Source organism: Capsicum annuum, chromosome 10 (assembly GCF_002878395.1).
Source record: "Capsicum annuum cultivar UCD-10X-F1 chromosome 10, UCD10Xv1.1, whole genome shotgun sequence".
NCBI lineage: Eukaryota > Viridiplantae > Streptophyta > Magnoliopsida > Solanales > Solanaceae > Capsicum > Capsicum annuum.
The window spans coordinates 167,992,721-168,000,912 of record NC_061120.1 but is presented as its reverse complement, the minus strand read 5'-3'; positions in this window follow the sequence as shown (position 1 = coordinate 168,000,912).

The following is an 8,192-nucleotide window of genomic DNA, read 5'->3' as shown; positions in this document are numbered from 1 at the left end:
ATAATAATAATAATAATAATAATAATAATAATAATAATAATAATAATAATAATAATAATAATAATAATAATAATAATAATAATAATAATAATAATAATAATAATGACGATGTCATTTTAACACAAAAAGGAAAACTTTGACAGTGCACAAATATGACCTTTAACTATTCAAAACTGGACAAATATGACCTCTCTCCAAGTCAGCCCTTTTAACAACGTGGCACCGTGTGATTGGATTAACTTTCCACGTAGGTGCGAGTGAGACTCATGCATGAGGTTGCAAAATCGGAGGTCATAATTGTTCAGGTTTTGAATAGTTAAAGGTCCTATTTGTGCACTATCAAAATTTAAGGTCAAAGTTAAATTTGATGTCAAGTTTAGGGTCATTTTTATGTATTAACTCTTTTTAAAATTTTGTTTTCAAAAAATTTTCAAGTTATAAAAACTCGTTGATTTTTACTCATAAAATTTTAAATCTTTTTCAAGTAAAATGCATATCCAATCACAATTTTAAATTTCCAAAATTAAATTTTTAACATTTTAAGTTCAAAATCTATGATCTAGAGCTAAGTTATGGAGTTTGGAGTTTAATCTTTCAATATTCTGGAAACCCCTAGGAGCAATATTTGCAATTCTCCAAATTCTACGCAATTATTGGTTTCTATATATGCCATGTCCTTGTCATTGTATATACAATCTGTTAGTAAAGATAAATTTAATGAAATTTCTTATGATTTTAACTATTAACATTTATGGTAATGAGACAAATTTTGAGTAGTAAAACAAATGAAAAAATTGTTTTTGACTTGACATTGTATTATGATACATTATTTGTTTAGATCAATTTCACATGAATCAACTTAACTGAAGCAAATATTGAATAGCTTTGGATCATTGTTTTATAACAACAACAAATTAGCCTATATCCAAGATTGTCAAAATCAAACATGGATATCGGACATGAGACTAAGTCAAAACTTGTTAAAATCAAGCACGTCTATTTGATACCCTTATAACGACTAGATCTCTTGACTAACTTCCATCATTGCCTCAAAAAAAAAAAAAAAAAAAAAGCAATAATTCCTGCACTAATTCACTTTTTGAAAATAACTTCAAGGCAACTCAAGCACTTTAGTGGTTTAAATTTCTAATACCTAAGGTTTTGGACTTTGAAAATTTCTAGTTTTTTTTGTCAACTCTATCCGGAGTATGACCCAGGTGATGAGTCGTGGTCACTCATTACGAATTGTACTGTGTCATCCGTTTCCTAACCAGTGTAGGTGCCCAACGTTTCTTCCAAGACAACGAGTGGACATCACGAGTCGTACCATCTGATAACGAGTCGTGATTTATGAATCCTGTTCATAATAGTGTGATGGCCCTGAGATGCTACCCAGGCCACAAGTCTAGGCAACGACACGTGACCAGTCACCACGAGTCCTTTCCTTACTCGTAACGACTGGGAGCCATTTTCCTACCCGTTTTTAATTAAGGGTAACTTGGTCTTTTCATTCCTTTACCCATTATCCACGACTTAAAAACACTAAGATGCACTATTATCTTCAGTTACACAAATTAAAATGTTACCCTGTCCTCTCTAAATCTCAAATCAAGAACAAGCTAGGGTTTAAAATGATTAACATCTAGGCTTGAAATTATGGTTTGCTCGGCATATTACTCTTTCATAACTTGTATTTTTACAACAACAACAACAAAAATACACCCAGTGTATTCCCACAAAGTAGGTATGGGGAGGGTATGATGTACGCAGACCATACCGCTACCTCAAAGAATTAGAGAGGTTGTTTCCGCATAACTTGTATTTTTACATCAAGACATAATTTGTTTTATAAATAATAGGATTTCCATTGTTGAGTTTTGAAATTGGATTGGGGGATTTGAATGGTTATTCTATGGATTGTTTTTCCATGGTTTTGAATAGTCATTCATGTTTTATATTATGGTTTTTGAACTAATGAATGCATGTATATGGAAATTGGAATGGGGAACATGGGATTCCTCCAAATTTATAGATTTTGGTTGGAAGTGATATGAACCTCAACCCACATGATGAAATTGGTATTGAAACATGGTTATATTCACAATTTAACTTATTCTTCAAACCTTACATTGCATAAAAGGTTAATGAGACATAATAATGGTTTTGGAAGGCCTTGGTTACCACGATTTAGTTTTAAAATTGAACTTGGGACTCAATTTGATATAATTGTTTGGAATGACATAATTGGACTTAGCTTGCAATTATAATTGATACGCCAATACGAACGGTTAATGCCTTAAAAAAAGGCTCATTAGTTTATGATTGAGATTATGTCCTAAATGATTTTAATTTGGGCTTAAAGGGGGTTGTGTAGCTCTCTGTGAAGGTGGGGATATCAAGGGGATCAATACTGAAAACCACATTTATTGGCGCGGGGGTCTTGGAGACAGTGAGCATATATCATGACTCGGGACTACCCCCTAGTCGTAACATGGTGCTTAGAACCACAAGTGATCCTAAGCTAACCCATGAGCTTATATAACTCGTGAGCAACTAAATATGTCACGTAAATATAAAAGAAATAAGAGGAAAACAAGTCTTTCCTAATTAGGTTCAATACAAAAACTATGTAAAATGATTACAACTCTGGTTATACAAAACAAAACCAAAATCAAATACATTAACTCTACTAACTGTATATGAATCTTCTACTAATTTTGACAATAGGTAGAAGGGACATGACCCCCAACTATCTCTAATCAATACAATTGAATAAAAGAATGATTCTGAAACTATAGTTGACTCGAGTCGTAGAATCAAAAAACTCTTCACCTACTAATTGGAAGCTGCAAACTGTTGGATTATGATATGTGGGCTACAACTGGTACCTATATTATGAGCACATAGATATATATGTGGATCGGTACTTCTGAAATGTACTAAGTATGTGGGGGTGAATGTATAAGTAAAACAATAACTTAATATATTCGACTTTCAAATAATGCATGCTAAGTATAAGTGACTCACCTTGATCTTGAATAAAACTGAAAGCTGAAAAATCATAAACCATGAATAATAAAGCATATTGACTAAACTTTGCGAGCCACCACACTTAATTTCTAAAAGCTTTACTTTTTATTCTTTCTTAGGGTGGTTCTTCTAACCAACATAAACCATGTGAGCTATCATAGAGTCCAATGTCTTACCCATGTTGGGCAGAGCTCTTCTATCCTTGCCATCAGAATAGAACCTTAACTAGAGTAATCACTATACTTAAACCATATTGAGATTTGAACATATGGTGGAACATAGTTTCGGGGCATGCGACCTTGGACTTATACCCTACTCGCTGCTAAATACTACCTCCTTATTAGTTATATGCTCATACATTAGGAAATCCACTTTAAAATAGCACAAAGGTTTATATAATGAAACCAGTTATGTTTCTCTTTACTTCAAATCATAATCAAGATAAACAAATGTGGATTCCACATCTTATCTTAGGATCAAAACATCAGCTTTTGCTTTAAATCTCGGTATAAACTTGTCAAAGAATATTTAAGAGCATAATCTTCTTGGAAGCTCAAAACTTAACTCATGGCATAAAATTTCTTGCTTTAAATTCATGGTAATTCATAACAAAAACCTCATGATCAACATGAATCTTGAAATACTTCAACAATATCAAGTCAAGATAGTGAAATCTCATTCATAATATGAATCTTATAAGTTAAAACATAAAAAAAAATTCTTGATATACTTAATACTTTTGATAATCATATGTTTCAAGAATATAGAAACTTGGGTACCAACCCTAATTCAAAACAAGAAAATTGAATCTTAAATATCATGCAATTTTGCACAAGGGTGGAAGGGTACCCCTGTTCATAACCCCACATACCTTGATAGGCTTGACTTGGTGTAGAAAGTTTGACTTTGAAAGCCTTGGAGATGATATTGTAAGCTTTTCTTGAAATTCTTGGATTAGGAAACTTAAATTCTTGTTTATCTTGAATAGAATGTAATTGAGTTTTGATGTTCTTGGGAGGAGGTTAGGGTTTCTTTGAGATAAAATTGAAGGAGAATGGACAAATAATGCCTTAATCGATGTTTAATCTCGTATTTTTACGACTTGGGTGATGGAAAAAGACCTAACAACCCCTCAAAAGATTAAATTTGTAACTAGAATGTTGATTAGAGGGCTAGCGCGACACGGTGATGTGCCCATCACTATACATGGAGCGACACGATGTAATCGCAATGAGCTGCTGGAATTGAAATTCAAATACGACCCAAACCTCATTTGAAAAATCAGAAACTTCCCCGAGACATGATCCTTACACCCCAGAACATGAATTAACTCAAAAACCATTATCTCAGAGTCCGAAAGGTTAAATTGAAAATCCTCAAAATTTAAGGGTCTTAAAAGTGACTAATTCCTAGTACTTCATGAAAATTTTAGGCCTTAAGCCCCTTAAGCATGAAACTAAAAGCTTAATTGAGCTAAGAGTAATGCAGGGTATTACAATATCTCCCCTTGGGAATATTTTTCTTTGAACGAGACTGGTTAGACTAAGAGTACTGTACTAAGGTAACTGAGATCATGTACTGAACATGCATGACTTTGAACATGAACACATAATCTGAGTCTGAGCATGATACTTGAACTGAGCTAAATTCGCAAATTACCTGTATGGAACAAATTACCTCTTGGAATAGCCATATTCATAAGACTCTGGATAGTATGATTAGATGGAAATATGGAAAACTATATGAAATTGTTTGTCTAAATGTTAGACTGGATTGCTGGCTATACGAACTGAATTATACTGAAAGTTTATGCTCAATTGGAGTATTTCTTTAACACTTTTTCTAAGAAGCTCTAATAATATTAGGGAGCAAACAATCTTGGGCATGATTTGAATTAGATATCCAAAATAAGGAATTAAAACATGGTTACAACTTTATGACAAGTAATATAGGCCTATAGAACATAAGCTAGGATAAAATTACTAGGCCTTATACAATGCAATTGCTAATTTTTCAAGCTTAGACACACTTCTTAAATACTCTCTCAACTATACTTTGCCCCTTAAATAACATGCTCATTTTATTAAACATATAATTCTCACATGGGTACTAATCACTCCATATACTAAAGTCTGATCTAAACTAAATTCTCTCACCATGTTCAAGCCTACTTAAAGTCAAAAAGTTCAACACGTAACATTGAAATACTAGTCTAAACTATGAATTCAATACCCCATGCACTTTCACATCTCTCCCTTTAAGAATAATTCTTCTTACCACTTTAATAACTAAATTTGACCTCTTAATAGGAATTCACTAGTGCACAATGCACCCCTCAACTTATATACCAGTATGACATTCAAGCCTATCATTATAACCACATACTAACTTCTAGGCAAACACCCATAAAAGCATCTTTCTCATATTATCTAAATCTCTATTAATAATATTTTTCTTGCACTATTCTTCAGAAGACATACACGAAATCTCAACTAACCCAGACTTATACCAAAAACTTGGCCTCAATATTACTTCACACTTACAGCCTTAGATAAAACACGCATACAACAATATTTCCTTAACAAGAAACATCTACTATCTCACAGCTAAACAATCTTTCATCACCATTATTATCTCTCCCTTAGATTAAAGCTATCCTTCTAAACTTATGGATCTATTTCATATCCCTAGGACTGAGCCGTATTTCTTCACTCTAATGCTCTACCAAAATGTTCAACTCACGCAAATGAACTATATTTAAAATTTACTAACTTCATCCTTGGACAATCCCCTTCATATATACCATCCTTAATTTTATCTATCTTCAATAATCATCGCCATAGACTTACACTCCTCCACAAACATACTTGTCTCATTAGACACCTAACCTGTATCATATTCTAAACTTATATTTTTTCCTAAAACACGAGAATAAAAATCATACTGAAAGACTCAACATCATCTATCCATGACTTCTTAACTTAGCTATTAAGAACACCATATACTATATAACTAGCCGTCTTCTTGTTTAGCAACTCAAAGGTACTACAAACCATACACTATCTTTAATAATCTTAAAAAATAATACAACCTCCATATCATCTTGGGTACACATATAAATCATACCTACAACATCTAACTTAATTGCGAATAAATGAACTTAAACTCTTGCATATACTGTTAAAGCCTAGTAAATCACTTTTATTTAACTAGCATCACTAACTAAGTAATCATTATTTCTAACTTGATGATCATCCACTATTCACACTTAGTGTCTAGTGCTAGGCATGATTAACAACACAACCTCACATGCTATTCTCGCTTGAAAGCTATAAAATAAAATACCAAGAAACACTAGTCCATCAGAACCTCATAACTACAATAATCGATCAAAATCATATGGTATATCTTATTAAAAACTATTAGCACATACTTCTTCTACCTATTACTACTATTTACCCATATATACACCTAAATTACTTTCATAGTTCTATAATTTTCAACTAAACTCGCAACATCACGGGAAGCCTAAATTAACAAAACTAAACCCCCAAATACTTTCATTAATAACCTATACTTTTCTAACATAATAAATGCCATCAATAACTCCTTTCTACCTCAAGCAAGCAACAATTCACCCTAACTAATAACTCTTTCTCTACCTTCAACCAAAAAAGCAGTACTACATTCATTACCTCTAAAATAACATATAAGGACATATCACCTTAATACAAACTCAATAGTATGCATAATTTTATCTATATACTTTCAATCAATTGTCATTCCTACCTTTCTTGTCACTATACTTCTAAACCCAAACTTCCAACTGCAAGAAGGTTTTACTACTTATGAATCATAACACTCCAAGTCATAATATCCCTCGAATTCAAACTCTATTTAACAATATTGGTTTATACTATCTCCTCTCCTTAGCATTATCTGGATAAAAAGGGTTAATGAGGAATTTGGATACATAACATATTCTGTCTTAAGTGGACAACTCATACGGACGAGGACATAAGCTTTCAAATTAAGGGACTTATAATACACTAGCGAGCTCCTCTTAAGCCCCTTGTGTGACTCCTGAGTTACTGATAGTAAATTTGAGAACATCATCTTGGGAGAAATTAGAATTTAGCACTCAAATTATCTCGGGAAGTCTTACATTGATAATTATGGAGTAACACATGAATCGATATAAGTTTCTAAAGAACAACTTTACTTCACGGTCTATAGTATGAAAGAAAAGAGACATTTATTAAATGCCCTGTATCCTCTCAAAGAAAAGTACCAACGTATTTGTACCATTATGCAAGTCTCTACTACAGACGACTTCATAGGCACTCTAGGACACTTGAACTCTATGCTCTAATACCAAGTTTGTCATGACTAGGGACTATCCCCTAGTTATAACATGGTTCTTATAACCACAAATGATCCTAAGCTAACCCATAATACTTGCATAACTCGTAAGCAACTGAATATGTTACGTAAATCTAGAAGAACTAAGAAAAAGAGAAGTCTTTTCTAATTAGGTTCAATACAAAAATTGTGTAAAACGATTACAACTTTGGTTACACAAAACAAATCTGAAATCAAATACATAAACTCTACTGACTATCTATTAAGCCTCTACTAATATTGACAATAGGTAGCCAGGACACGACCCCTAGCTATCTCTAATTAATACAACTAAATAAAAGAATGATACGGAAACTATAGTTGACCCAAGTCCTTGAATCAAAAGAACTCTTTACCTACTAACTAGAAGCTGCAAACTGTTTGATTATGATGTGTGGGCTACAACTAGTACCTATATTATGAGCACATAGATATATAGACTTTAAAATAATGCATGCTAAGTGTAAGTGACTCACTTTGAGCTTGAATGAAACTGGAAGCTGAAAAATCATAAACCATGAATAATAAAGCATAGTGAATAAACTTTGTAAGCCACCACACTTAGTTTCTAAAAGCTTTAGTTTTCTTTTATTCTTAGGGAGGTTCTTCTAACCGATATAAACCATGTGAGAAATCATTAAGTCCAATGTCTTCCCCACATTGTGGAGAACTATTCTACCCTTTGTCATTGGAATAGAACCTTAACTTGAGTTTTCACTATGCTTAACCTATATTGGGATTTGAACAAATGGTGGCACATA